This window comes from Pan paniscus, chromosome 6, assembly GCF_029289425.2.
Source record: "Pan paniscus chromosome 6, NHGRI_mPanPan1-v2.0_pri, whole genome shotgun sequence".
NCBI classification, from domain to species: domain Eukaryota; kingdom Metazoa; phylum Chordata; class Mammalia; order Primates; family Hominidae; genus Pan; species Pan paniscus.
The window spans coordinates 27705607-27720706 of record NC_073255.2 but is presented as its reverse complement, the minus strand read 5'-3'; positions in this window follow the sequence as shown (position 1 = coordinate 27720706).

Genomic DNA, 15100 nt, shown 5'->3' with positions numbered 1-15100 from the left:
GAATGATGGCCACGGCCTGCAAATATCTTGCCCCCAAAGCACGTCTGTGTCATTGGACTGTGAGGAGGAAGGGGAGAAGGTATTCTGACTGCAGTAAAATAAGCAGGTCTGTTGGCTGGATGCCTAAGCAGCACTACATATAGAACATGAGTGTTAAGGACTGAATTTGTCCCCACTCCCAAAGACATATTGAAGACCTAACCTCCAGCACCTGTGAATGCGACCTAACTTGGAAAAACTGCGTCTTTACAGATGTAGTCAAGACGAGATCATTGGGGTGGACCCTCCTAATTCAACATGACTGATGTCCTTATCACACGGTGTCAAATGCCACTTGAAGACAGAGACACACGAAAATGTGGCGGGACAGGGGCAGATCAGAGTGATGCAGCTGTAAGCCCAGGAATGCGGTGGATTGCTGGCCACCACCGGAGAAAGGCTAGGAAGAGGCAAGGAAGGACCCTCCCCTGCAGATGTCAGAGGGAGCTTGGTGTTTGGTTCTGCTGACACTTTGATTTTGGACTTCTAGTCACAAGAAATGTGAGACAAAACATTTCTGTTAAGTCACCGAGTGCTTTGTTAAGGCATCCCTAGGGAATTAATACAACGACTGTGGGGACTTTCCCTCTGCCGTTCTGTGTAAAATCTGGCCATAAAGACATTATTTGACTTCCCTTGTTTGACTGTAGGTCATAAGACCCCCATTCCAGAGGGAGTCCTGTCCCATACCCAGAAGGAAAGAGTGCATGCTCAGAGAGGCCAAGAAGAATCCAGACAGACAGGCCTTGCTGGGTTTTCTCCCTCTATTAGTCTTAGATCATACACTTTTTGTCCGATCACATTTCTACGTCACTGCCCATACTTTGTTGAACCTAGGCATAAAAATGGGTAATTTCCCCTGTATCTTTGGGTCTTCATTTGAAGGATCCCGGGTATACACATTAAATACATTTATATGCTTTTTCTCCAATTAATCTGCCTTTTGCAAGTTGATTTTTTAGTGAACCTTAAGAGGGCAAAGGGAAAACTTTCCATGTTGGCCCCTACAGATTGCTCAGTGCAGCAAATACTTATTGAGTGCCTATTCTATGCCAGGTGCTGTGATTGGTGTTGGAGGGTGTGAAGTTCAATGAGAAACTGCCCCTGCACTAAAGTGAGGAATATAAAATGAGATTCACCCACTGATAGAAGCCCATGAAGAGTGCCAAGGGCACAGCATAAAGCCACAAAGCCCAGCCTGCTAAGGCTACAGGAAAGGCTTCCAGAAGGAAGAGGTACCTATTAGTACAATGAGTGTAGCATGACCAGCAGGAAACTCATATGCTGCATGAAATTTAGGAGAGGAAAGAAGCAAAGAGGCCAAGAGAGTTACAGAAAAATCATAAGATAATAGAGTGCAGGGGACTTTAATAGGTCATCTAGGATTATTCTCTGGTGGGTGGAGTTGGTCTTATGGTGTTGTCATGCAGAGTTGTCATGATGGTGCAATGTAGGCTCCATGAGAACTCTGTTTCCTTCTCTACTGAATCCCCCGAATTCAGTGTAAACGCCTAGAATATATTTAGATAAGGGGAAAAAACTCCTTATCTAAATATCCTTATCAGAGGAAGAGATTATTCCCCCAAAGCAGTTCAATATTCATACCATAAAACTCTTCAAGGCTGATAATGGGGCAGTAGTGGGGTTTTATCCCAGGCGGTAGCTTCCTTGGGTCACCTTGAGTGTGAATTTATTCCTGTATTCCCAGTACCTGGCCTAGGGCTTTGCACGTTGTAAATGCTTGATAAAACCTACTGAATTTCCTTTTCTTGCTGTCCATTTGACTTGTCTTTCACATATGTGGTGAACTACAGATATTCCCTGACTTACAATGGTTTGATTTATGTTTTTTTTTTGTTTTTTTTTTTACTTTGTGATGGTGCAAAAACAGTACGTAGCTCAGTAGAAAGTGTGCTTCAAGTATCCGTACAACCATTCTGTTTTTCACTTTCAGTACAGTGTTCAATAAATTACATGAGATATTCAACACTTTATTCTAAAATAGGTTTTGTGTTCAATTGTTTTGTCTAACTGTAGTGTAATGTAAGTGTCCTGAGCACATGTGAAGTAGACTAGGCTAATGGGATAATAGTAGACTGGGATGTTCGGTAGGTAGGTGTATTAAATGCACTTTCAACTTACCATATTTTGAACTCACAGTGGGGTTATCAGAACATAAATCCATTATAAGCTAAGGAGCATCTATGCTTGGAGAGTAGGAATCCCAGGGCATTGGGAGGCGTTGTGCACTTCCCTGGCTTGTTTTGCTGCTGTTAGTGGGGAGCCTTTTCCCCCAGTCCCATGCTTTTCTGTAGAGGAGCTTCTCCCAGACAATGCCCCGGGCCTTTTACTCATTCTTTCCTCATTCCTTTCCAGAGAAGGAAGGAATTTCAATACAATTCTGTGCCAACATGAATGCTGAAATCATGCAAACTGAGGTGGTCCTGTTGGCTTCCATCCTCTGCCTGTCACCTGTTTTCAAGGTGGACAGGTGCAGACTATTATTTCCTCTGTGGGACTAGGGGAAATGGGTGGGGTGAACTGCGCCCAGCCATTTTTGTGCTTTTTCGATGGTCAAAGTGGAATTAAAAATAATGTCGCTCCCAGCAGTTTGGGAGGCCGAGGCAGGTGGATCATCTGAGGTCGGGAGTTTGAGACCAGCCTGACCAACATGAAGAAACGCCATCTCTACTAAAAATACAAAATTAGCTGGGTGTGGTGATATATGCCTGTAGTGCCAGCTACTCAGGAGGCTGAGGCAGGAGAATCACTTGAACCCGGGAAGCAGAGGTTGTGGTGAGCCGAGATTGCGCCATTGCACTCCAGCCTGGGCAACAAGAGTGAAACTCTGTCTCAAAAAAAAAAAGTATCTCTCATTAACCCTGCAATAACATAATCCTGGAAGCCACTGAGGGTTTTCTCAGCTCAGTGTATAGTCAGTCAATTGGGGACATTGTAAGTGTCACTGCCTTAACTTTTGTGCTTTTCTTTTTTTATTTCTTTTTTCTTGAGGTGGGGTCTTGCTCTGTTACCCAGGCTGGAGTGCAATGGCAGAATCATAGCTCACTGCAGCCTTGACCTCCTGGGCTCAAGCAATCCTCCTGCCTAAGCCTTCTAAGTAGCTGGGACTACAGGTGTGTGCCACCGTGCCTGGCTAATTTTTTTTTTTTTTTTTGTAGAGGCGGGGTCTCACTATGTTGCCCAGGCTAGTCTTGAATCCTGGGTTCAAGCAGTCTTCCTGCCTTGGCCCCCCAAAACACTGAGATTACATGTGTGAACCAGCATGGCCTGCCACTTTTATGCTTTTTGATGGTCAAAACGGTATTAAAAATAGTGTCTCTCGGTTGGGCGCAGTGGCTCACGCCTGTAATCTTAGCACTTTGGGAGGTCGAGGTAGGTGGATCACATGAGGGGAGGAGTTCAAAACCAGCCTGGCCAACATGGTGAAACCCCATCTCTACTAAAAATTAAAAAAAATTAGCCAGGCATGGTGGCGGGTGCCTGTAATTCCAGCTACTCGAGAGGCTGAGGCAGGAGAATCACTTGAACCCAGGAGGTGGATGGTGCAGTGAGCTGAGATCACGCCACTGCACAGCCTGGGCGACAGAGTGAGATTCTGTCTCAAAAAAAGAAAAAAGAAAAAAGTCTCTCATTAACCCTGCAATAACAGAATCCTGCATTTTACCCAATTTAAATTTTTGGCCGTCTCTTATGTTGGCAGGTGACATCCACTGGCTCATCTTTCTCAAAAAAGAAACACATCTATTTGAAGGCTGCAGCTATGATGATTCACTCCCCTTTTCTTCCCTCACTGTCCAAAACCAGCATAAGGCAATGATGGCCCAAGGTCTAGACTGGGATGGGGAATAGGGTGTCTCAGCTCTGAAGACACAATCTGAACAGTAATAAAGCTAGCACCTTAATTTCCATTCTTTCTTATGTCTGAGTTGGTTCTGAATGCAGAAGGAAGGGAAAGTGCATTATTTTTCACCCTCCCCCTATCCTACCATTGCCTGATCCTTATCCCCAGGAGGATCTAAGACTCACATGTTATCGACAGACTAACTTCAGACATTTGCTTTCATGAATTAATTGGCCCATTCATTTACTCTTGTGTCTGTGTGTAGTGCACATTTTAGTGTGTTGTTGCAGTGTAGAGTCAGAATATAAAGCAACTACAGACATTATTTATGATTTAAAGGATCACTCCAGTTGGGTAACATTTTAACTGGGGTCATTGGGCTGTTTGCCATGAGCAGGTCTCTGCCCAACAGCTTGCCTTTTCCAAGCAGCTATTGGCTTGATTTCAAGCCAAGAGAAAATGTCTGCCCTTGCTGAAGCATATTGGTTTCATCTGCTTAAATAAACCCATGTGGCTGATTTCAGCAATTAGAAGGTACACATGTGAGTATCCTGGAAGCCCTGGGATATGAGTGCTCTGATCCCCACGTGGGTACAAAATGGCCTTTTGTTTCTGATTCTCATATAGGTACAAAAGAGCCTGTTAAAAAAAATCCCGACAGTTTCGTTATTTACAAACATGAGCATTGTTGTTCACGATACTTCTAGAAAATACATGAATAGAGTATAAAACAGAATTAAGTTACATATTTAACTATATCAAACATATCACCTTAATTGATAAGAATGATCAGATTTGCTGTAAAACAAATAAAATACAAAGATTTTTAACTCCATATCCTTCCTCAATGAACTGCTTATTTCTTTGTTTCTGCTTATAGCAAAACTCCTCAAAAGAGTTGTCTATATTTGTCTCTAATGCCTCGCTTCCATTCTCATCTGAATCCAATTGTGGTGGGCAGCCTCTGAGATGGCTCCTAATAATCCCCATCTCCTGCTATTCAGGCCCTTGTAGAATCCCTTCTCCTTGAGTCTGGGCTGCACACCGGAAGTGATGGGGTGGCATCTTAGAAAAGATGCTAAGCATTGTAAGTCATTAGGGAATTGCAAACTGAAACAACACTCAGATCCCACTACATACCTTCTAGAATGGCTGAAATTCAAAACACTGACCATTCCAAATGTAAGTGAGGGTGTGGAGCAACAGGAACGCTCATTCATTGCTGGGAATGCAAAATGGTACAGGCACTTTGGAAGATAGTATGGTGGTTTCTTACAAAACTAAACAAACTCTTACCATAAGATCCAGCAATTGTGGTCTTTGGTATTTACTCAAAGGAGTTGAAAACTTATGTCCACACAAAGGCTTGCACGTGAATGTATTAGCTTTATTCATAATTGCCAAAACTTGGAAGCAACCAAGATGTCCTTAAGTAGGTGAATGGATAAATAAACTGTGGTACATCCAGACAATGAAATATTATTCAGTGCTAAAAACAAATGCTCTATCAAATCACAAAAAGACATGCAGGAGCCTTAAAGGCCTATTACTTACCAAGTATGTTGGCTCACACCTGTAATACTAGCAGTTTGGGAGGCCAAGGCAGGAGGATCACTTTAGCCCAGGAGTCTGAGACCAGCCTAGGCAACATGGCAAGACTCTATTTCTATAAAAAATTTAAAAATTAGCCCAGCATGGTGGTGGGTGCCTGTGGTCCCACCTACTTAGGAGACTGAGACAGGAGGATCACTTAAGCCCAGGAGGTTGAGGCTGCAGTGAACCAAAATTGCACCACTGCATTCCAGCCTGGGCAACACAGTGAGATCCTGTCTCCAAAAAAAAACTCCAAAAAGGTCTGGTGCGGTGGCTCACACCTGTAATCCCAGCACTTTGGGTGGCCAAGGTGGGTGGATCACTTGAGGTCAGGAATTCGAGACCAGCCTGGCCAACATGATGAAACCCTGCCTCTACTAATAATACAAAATTAGCCGGGCATGGTGGTGCATGCCTGTAATCCCAGCTAGTTAGAGAGGTCGAGGCACGAGAATAGCTTGAACCAGGGAGGCAGAGGTTGCAGTGAGCCAAGACTGTGTCACTGCACAGCCTGGGCTCCAGCCTGGGTGACAGAGTGAAACTGTGTCTCCAAAGGAAAAAAAAAAAAAGCCCACTGCTAAGTGAAACAAGCCAATCTGGAAAAGCTACATATTGTATGATTCCAACTAACATCTTGGAAAAGGCAAAACTATGGAGACAGTGAAAAGATCAGTAGTTGCCAGGGGTTGGGGATAGGGAGGGATGAATAAGTGGAATGGGGAATTTTTTTTTAAATTTTATTTTTAGAGATGAGGTCTTGTCCTATCACTGAGGCTGTAGTGCAGTGATGAGATCATAGCTCACACAGCCTCAGACTCCCGGGCTCAAGGATCTTCCTACCTCAACCTCTCAAGTAGCTGAGATTACAGATGCAAACCACCACACCAGCTGAAGAGAGAATTTTTAGAGCAGTAAAACTGTTCTGTATGACACTATAAGGGTAGATACATGTCATTATATAGTTGTGAAAACCTGTAGAATGTGTAACACAGAGTGAACCCTGATGTAAACTATGGATTTGGGTTATCAGTGATGTGTCAATGTTTCACCACCTGTAACAAATGCACCACGCTGGTGTGGGATATCATGGTAGGGGAGGCTGTGGGGAGGAGGGATGAGGGCATGTGGGAACTCTCCATTTTCTGCTCAATTTTGCTGTGAGCCTAAAACTGCTCTAAAAACTGTAGTCTTTTAAAAAAAAAGTGATGTGGGCTGGGTGTGATGTCTCACACCTGTAATCCCAGTGCTTTGAGAGGCTGAGGCAGTAGGATTGCTTGAGGCCAGGAGTTCAAGACCAGCCTGGGCAACAGAGTGAGACCTTAACTCTACAAAAAATTAGAAAATTAGCCAGGTGTGGTGGTACACACCTGTAGTCTTAGCTACTCAGGAGGCTGAGGCAGGAGGATCACTTGAGCCAGGAGCTGGAGGTTGCAGTGAGCTGTGATTATAGTACCGCACTCCAGCCTGGACAATAGAGCAAGACCCTGTCTCAAAAAAAAAAAAATGGTGACGTGATGTCACTTCCAAGATTAGGTTGCAAAAGACTGTAGCTTCCACTGTGAGCTGCCTCTTTCTCTTGTATATTATTTGCTCTAGGACAGGGGTCCCCAACCCCCAGGCTGCGGACTGGTATCAGTCCGAGGCCTGTCAGGAACCGGGCAGCACAGCAGGAGGCGAACGATGGGTGAGTGAGCATTACCACCTGAGCTCTGCCTCCTGTCAGATCAGCTGTGGCATTTGATTTTCATAGAAGTGCTAACCCTGTGATGAACTGCACATGTGAGGGATCTAGGTTGCACACTCCTTATGATAATCTAATGCCTAATGATCTGAAGTGGGACAGTTTCATCACTACCTCCCCACCTACCCCCCGAGCCCCCACGGGTCTGTGGAAAAATTGTCTTCCAAGAAACTGGTCCCTGGTGCAAAAAAAGTTTGGGTACCACTGCTCTAGGGGAAGCAAGTTGCCCTGTTTTGAGCTGCCCTATGGGGAGACCTACTTGGCATGGAATAGGTGTCCCAGGCCAGCAGCCAGCAGGGATCTGAGCCCTGCCAAAAGCCAGATGAGCAAACTTGGAAGCAGATCCTTCCTGTCGGGCTTGAGACCATTCTCACCCCAGCCAACGTGAGGATCCTACCCTTGTGGAAGACCATGAGCCAAGCCATACCCAGATTTCTGACCAACAGAAGCTGGGAGATAGTGAATGTTTATTGCTTTCAGCTGTTAGGTTGGGGTAGCTTGTTACACAGCAGTAGCTAAGTAATACACCAGTCCACCACTCCATAAAAACAGCTCTTTTTGAGGGCAGCAGTGATTTTGGTCTTTGCCTTAGTGAACCTTCATCTCAGTTGTGTGATCACTCTCTCCTTGAGACACTCTTCATTTGGCTTCCAGGTCACCACACCTTCTTTGTCTTTATCCAGCCTCCTGCCTGCCTCTTTTCTGCCTCTATGACTGGATCCTTTTCATTTTGCCCGCCTTTTACTGCAGAGCTCTCCAGGGCTCAGTCCTCAGATCTCTGCTCTCCTTGATCCACTCCTGTCTAGGTGATGGCTTCGTTTAGTCATACGGTGTGAAATGACATTTTTATTTGATGAATCTTACATTTCTGTCACAGGCCTAGACTATTTCCTGACTTGCAGACTCATCTCTCCAACTGCCCACTCAACATTTGCACTTAGGTTTCTAAAAGGCATCTCAGAATTAACTTATCCAAAACTGAATTCTTGATTTTTCGCCCTCAAAAACTGATCTTGCCACCAGTAACCCCACTGAAGTAAATAGCTATTTCATTCTTCAGATGCCTGTGGCAGAAACCTGGGCAGAATCCCAGACTCCCCTCCTGCTCTTACACCTTACATCTGTCCATTGCAGCAATCCCAGCTCTACCTCTAAACCCCAACTCTGACCACTTCTCAACCACCCTAGTCCAAGTTTCCATGGTCACCCTTCCTGATGATTTTAACAGCTCTGTATGGTACTTTCCTTTCATCTTTGCACCTGCAGGTTATTCTCCACACAAAAGAGTGAACTCTTAAAACATGAGTGTGATCATATTATTTCTCTGCCTAGAATTCTTGAGTGGCCTCTCATTTCTTTCAGTGTAAAGTCAAAGTCCTTTCAGCGGCTTACATGGCTGTACATGATGTGGCCTCCATCTGCTGTCTGTCCTACTTCCTGACACTCTGTCCTTTTCACATTTGCTCCATGTACACTGGCCTCCTTGCTGTATTTTGAATGTAGCAAACATGCCTGCCTCTTGGCCTTAGCACTTGCTGTTCCTCTGCCCAGAATGCTCTTCCCCCAGGTTTCATTTTGGCCTGCACTGTCTCTTCCTTGAGGTCTCCAGTCATAAGCCACCTATTATGGCTGAATTGTGTTCCCCCAAAATGCATAGTTTGAAGCCCTAACCCTCCATGTGACTGACTAGACGGTATTTAGAGATTTGGCCTTTTGGGAGGTTAGATGAGGTTTTGAGAGAGGGGCCCTAATCCAACAGGACTGGTGTCCTTATAAGAAGAGGAAGAGATACCAGAGGCCCTTCTCTCTCCCCGGCACACATGAACAGAGGAAAGACCATGTGAGGCACTGCGAGAAGGCAGCTGCCCATACTCCAGGAAGAGAGTCCTCACCAGCAACCATCCCTGCTGGTACCTTGATCTTGGACTTGGAGCTTTCAGAACTGTGAGAGAGTGAGTTTCTGTTATGTAAGCCCCCAGTCTGTGGTCCCCTGTTATGACAGCCCAAGTCGACTAAGACACCACGTTAGAACTGCCTCGTATAAAGTGCCAACTCCCCTCATCTCACCCAGCATGCCTGTCCTCCCTAATCTGTTTTTCTCTTCACAGTGCCCTAACTTCCTTTTCTTGTTGGCATGTTTGTTTTTTTTCCTCTTCCCTGAATAGAACATCAGTGCCATGAGGGCAGAGGCTTGTACTCACAGCACCTAGCACTGCGTCTGGTGCATCTTAGGCCCCCACTTAATGGTTAAGTGCCCACAATTGAACTGGAGAAAATTCCACTGTGCTACCATTGCTCCAAATTCTGCAGACAACTACAGGTGCCCAAGAGGAAGAAAGCACTGTCAAAAAGTGAGCACCAGCCACAGTGGCCACCTAATTTATATAGTCTCACTTCTATCATTCCTAGAACCAATTAAGGATTGCATTTGGCTACACATAATAAAAATCTGACTACAGGGGCTTAACCAAATAGAGATCTCATTTTCCTCACACAACAGTTCAGAACTGGTTCAAAGGGACCCAGGATCTTTCTTTCTGTTCAGCCATCCTTAAAATATAGCTTTAGCCCTTCTAATTAACTCCTTGTGGTCACACATCCTGCATTCTCATCTGCATTCTCAAGAAGACCAAGAAGGGCGAAGGGCAAAGGGCAAAGGTGAATGTCAACTGAGGTAGCCCTTTTAAAAACTGTTTTTTCCTAGAAGCCCTATTTGGTGATTCCCTTTACATCTCATTGACCAGAACTGTGTTACATGCCCTCCTCTAGCTGAAAATGATACTGAGAAACACATTAAAAAAAAAAAAAAAAACGCCGGGTACAGTGGCTCACAACTGTAATTTCAGCACTTTGGGAGGCTGAGGTGGGCGGATCACTTGAGGTCAGGAGTTCGAGACCAGCCTGGCCAACATGATGATGAAACCCCGTCTCTACCAAAAATACAAAAATTAGCTGGGCGTGGTGGCGCATACCTGTAATCCTTGCTACTTGGGAGTCTGAGGCAGGAGAATTGCTTGAACCCGGGAGACGGATGTTGCAGTGAGCATTCCAGCCTGGGCAACAAGAGCGAAACTCAGTCTCAAAACAACAACAACAACAACAACAACAACAACAACAACACGCTAGGCACATTACCACTCTAAATAAAAGCAGAGTACTTTTGTAGAAAAGATGCCATGGAGTAATAACAATTGGCTAGGTGTCCAACAGTGTGGGCCTATCCCTGTTTTACAGGAAAAGGCCCCCACTTTTCAGTTCCTGGAAGAGTATAAGCCAGCACCACATTCCAAGTGTCTACTATAATCTGGATGGAGTTCCAGGTAGTGAGAACAGCTTGTACAGAATTTCTGCGTGGACATGAGAAAGAGCTTCCCTGTGGCTGGATCTCGGAGTGGGCGTGTGGGAGAATAATTGCAGGTGAAGCTTTGTTTGGTTCCTTTTTTTTTTTTTTACATAATTGCTCAAATCAACATTGCCAAGTTTAAATTTCAAGAGGGTAGGAATTGTGACTGCTTAATTTCTGCATATAAAGCCCAGGCTGCCTGAGCCACATGCAGGCAGTTACTAACAATTGACCCTCACATAAATGGTAATAAATGACGTAAAGCCACTTGATTGCTTTGTCCTTTTTGATTAACGCATATTTATGACCCACGTGTGGGAGCCTGGAAATAGCTGCCAGGCCCATCCAGATCTGTGCTGGGTAATTGAATGCGGCAATGCCACAAATGGCTTCTCCTAAATCATGCTTTTTGCTTTAGAGAAATTATAATGAAAAATGAATAATCCTTTTATTCTTTCCAGAGAAGTACACAATGTGTATTCAGTTCCTAACCCGTGACATTCCTAAGCATCTGTGTGAACATGACTTCCTGCCTTCCAGAAAAGCAACAGGGCCTGTTTAGGTTCCTTTTGCTTCCATCCTGTGTCCTTTCTCCTCTCCTTGCCAAATGTAGTCTTCAAGTTGGGGCAGCAGCGTCACAAATGCTGGCTTGAGAACAGAGTTACTCTGTATTTTTCTGTTGCTGGTCTGCGCTTCCTATTGAGCCCATGTTCTGCTGGATAGGGCTTGGGGTGCCTTGCAGGTCTCACACTTTAGTCCAGTCAAGTAATTTATTCAGATTCAATAATTTAAACAGGCGTTTGAGGTAAATGTTCAGTCTATTTTTGTAACAGACTTAGTCTTTCGGGTTTCTGCTCCCCTTCCCTTTGCCTCTCCAGATGGCATCTGGTGCATGTGTGTGGCGGGGGGAGGGAGGTGCTTAAGGCAGGGGAAGGGAAACAGGGTTACGGGGTTGATGCACATCCTCACTGGCCTCTGCTGGGGTCTGAACTGCCCTCAGGACAGTGACCGCTGAGATGCAACTGTTCCCAGTCTTAGGTCGTCTCTGGAGTTTGCTGCTGAAACCTGAGATGTGATCACACGCTCTTGGGTTGGGCAGGCCTTGGGAATCTGCCGTGGACAACTCCAGTCAATGTTGCCTGCTTTGGTCACTCTATCTTTTTTTTTTTTTTTTTTTTTAAGACGGAGTCTCGCTCTGTCGCCCAGGCTGGAGTGCAGTGGCGCGATATCGGCTCACTGCAAGCTCCGCCTCCCGGGTTCACGCCATTCTCCTGCCTCAGCCTCCCGAGTAGCTGGGACTACAGGCGCCCGCTACCACGCCCGGCTAATTTTTTGTATTTTTTTTTTTAGTGGAGACAGGGTTTCACCGTGTTAGCCATGATGGTCTCGATCTCCTGACCTCGTGATCCACCCATCTTGGCCTCCCAAAGTGCTGGGATTACAGGCGTGAGCCACCGCGCCCAGCGCACTCTATTTTTTAAAAAGCTCCCTCTGGCCAGTGCGGTGGCTCAGGCCTGTAATCCCAGCACTTTGGGAGGCCAAGGTGGGCAGATTACTTGAGGTCGGGAGTTCAAAACTAGCCTGGCCAACTTGGTGAAACCCAGTCTCTACTAAAGATACAAAAATTAGCCAGGCCTGGTAGCAGGCACCTAATCCTAGCTACTGGCAAGGCACAAGAATCGCTTGTACCCAGGAGGTGGAGGTTGCAGTGAGCCGAGACTCTGCCTCAAAAACAAACAAAAACTCCCTCCATTTTTATTTCTTTTCTTTTTTTTCTTTCTTTCTCTGTCTCTCTCTCTCTTTCTTTCTTTCCTTCTTTTTCCTTCCTTCCTCCATCCCTTCCTTCCCTTCCCCCTTCTTTCTTCTTCCTTCCTTCCTTCCTCCCTCCCTCCCGCCGCCCCCCCCCCCCCCACTCTTTCTTTTAGATGGAGTCACCCAGGCTGGAGTGCAGCGGAGTGATCTTGGCTCACTGCAACCTCTGCCTCCTGGGTTCAAGCGATTCTTTTGCCTCAGCCTCCCAAGTAGCTGGGACTACAGGAGCGTGCTACAATGCCCGGCTAATTTTTGTATTTTTAGTAGAGATGGTGTTTCACCATGTTGGCCAGGCTGGTCTTGAACTCCTGTCCTCAAGTGATCTGCCCACCTCAGCCTCCCAAAGTGCTGGGATTACAGGCATGAGCCACCTCACTGGCCCCGTCCATTACTTTCTATCTCTTTACCCTGCTTTCTTTATTGCAATTATCTCTCTCCTTCTATTTGTCTCTCAATTAGCTTCTGCTAATAAAACTTAAGTGCCTTTGAAGATTATCATTTCTGTTTAGAGGTTTTCTATCCTCTAGAACGGTGGGGGAGTTATTTCCTTATCTCTCTCTGTCCCCCTGTCTTTCTCCCCCCACCCCCCATCTACACCTATACGTATCTATATCTATATGTATCTATATTAGTCAAATACATGAACTCTAAAATTTAACTTCCTGGATTCAAATCCCCATTCTGTTACTTTTTAGCTCTGTATACTTGAACAAGTTGCTTAGCTTGCCTATGCCTTAATGTCCTTATTTGTAAAATAATGATAATAGCAGTACCTGCTGTATAGGTTGTGATAAAGATAAAATGAGGTAATGTGTAGAAAGAGTTTAGGAAAGGGGCTGGCTCATGGGAAGCACCATGTAAGTATTTGCTGCTGGTATTATGGTTGACTGCTTATTGTTACTATTATCCGCCATTAGAATACAAAGTCCACAGAAGCAGAAACTTTATATTTTTTATTGTTATATTTTCTAGTCTTTAAGCAATGCCTAACACATAGCAGGCACTTAATAACTACTGTATTGGTTGGGTGAATAAATAAATGAGTGTATTGAGAAACAACAACAAAAAAAAGAAAAACACAGTCTGTTTCAAAAAAGATGACAACCCTTTCACACTCCCTCTAGTAAAAGTTTATGTTTCTCTCAAGGTTCTTCACTACTACTTAGGGCTCTCCTATCCCTAAACTAGTGATAACTAGGTCTTAGGCTTTAACGGATTTTTTTCTACCCCAAAACTACACCACTGTAGGACTACCAAGCCCATTGGGTGACCTGGTCCTGGGGAAAGTCTCACCTCCTAACTCTCAGAAGTTCCTTCCTTTTCCTTCTGTTACCTCTCAAGAATTCCTTCTCTTGCTCTGAGAACCCAGCATGTGGACGGTCGAGGGGTAATTTTTTTTTTTTTTTTGAGATGGAATTTCGCTCTTGTTGCCCAGGCTGGAGTGCAATGGCACAATCTTGGTTCACCGCAACGTCCACCTCCCGGGTTCTAGCGATTCTCCTGCCTCAGCCTCCGAAGTAGCTGGGATTACAGGCATGCACTACCACACCCAGCTGATTTTGTATTTTTAGTAGAAATGAGGTTTCTCCATGTTGGTCAGGCTGGTCTCGAACTCCCGACCTCAGGTGATCCACCTGCCTTGGCCTCCCAAAATGCTGGGATTACAGTTGTGAGCTACCATGCACGGCCCGAGGGGTACATCTTCTATTGCTGGAGCGAAGGACTTAAAGAAGTCTTGCTGTGCGTGTGCGTGTGCGTGTGTGTGTGTGCAGTGAGGGAAGGCAGATGATAATGAGCAGCTCTCACTGCTTAAAAGCAGCCAGTTTCCCACATTCTGTATGGTTTGAGAGAGAGCTGTCCTGTGCTAGCTCTCCCCACCGCACTGCGGTGCTCATCACTGTCCCCTCCTGCCATGCTAGCGGCTGCTACTAGCTGGAGGCTTTCATTCTAATTTATCTCCCCAAATATGTCCCAGGTCATCCCACTAGAGGCAGGAGTCACTGTTCATGGAAATGAGCTTCCCCCTTTGATAAGAGGCTCTGAATTCAAAGCAATCGCTTTGAGTTTGAATTTTGGTATGGCCTCTCCTCCATCTTTCTTCTACTGACTTTCCTCTCTCTGCCTCAGCACAGCACCCCGCTTGCAGGATTAGATTCAAGACGTGGCCAGGTGCAGTGGCTCACGACTGTAATCCCAGCACTTTGGAAGGCTGAGGCAGGTGCATCACTTGAGGTCAGGAGTTCCAGACCAGCCTGGCCAACATGGTGAAAACCTGTCTCTACTAAAAATACAAAATTAGTCAGATGTGGTGGCACACACCTGTAATCCCAGTTACTTGGGAGGCTGAGGCAGGAGAATTGCTTGAACCCAGGAGGTGGAGGTTGCAGTGAGCGGAGATGGTGCCACTGTATTCCCACCTGGGCGACAGAGACGGACTCTGTCTCAAAAAAAAAAAAAAAAAAAAAAGCAAAAAACAAAACAAAACAAAAAACTTGAATTCAAGATTTGGCTACTTAGTTTGAATATAGAGGGTTATAATCAGCCCCCAGGGCAAAGAAGTGAGTTGGGCATGTAGCAGGAGAGGGATTGACTATTGTTTAACCCCACCCAAGTAAAGTGTTAGGGCTCCATCCCTTTGGGCATTAAGGCCCTTAGTGTTCAGGGATGCTGGGGTACCCAAAGATGAGTTCATATATGACAATTTGAAAGG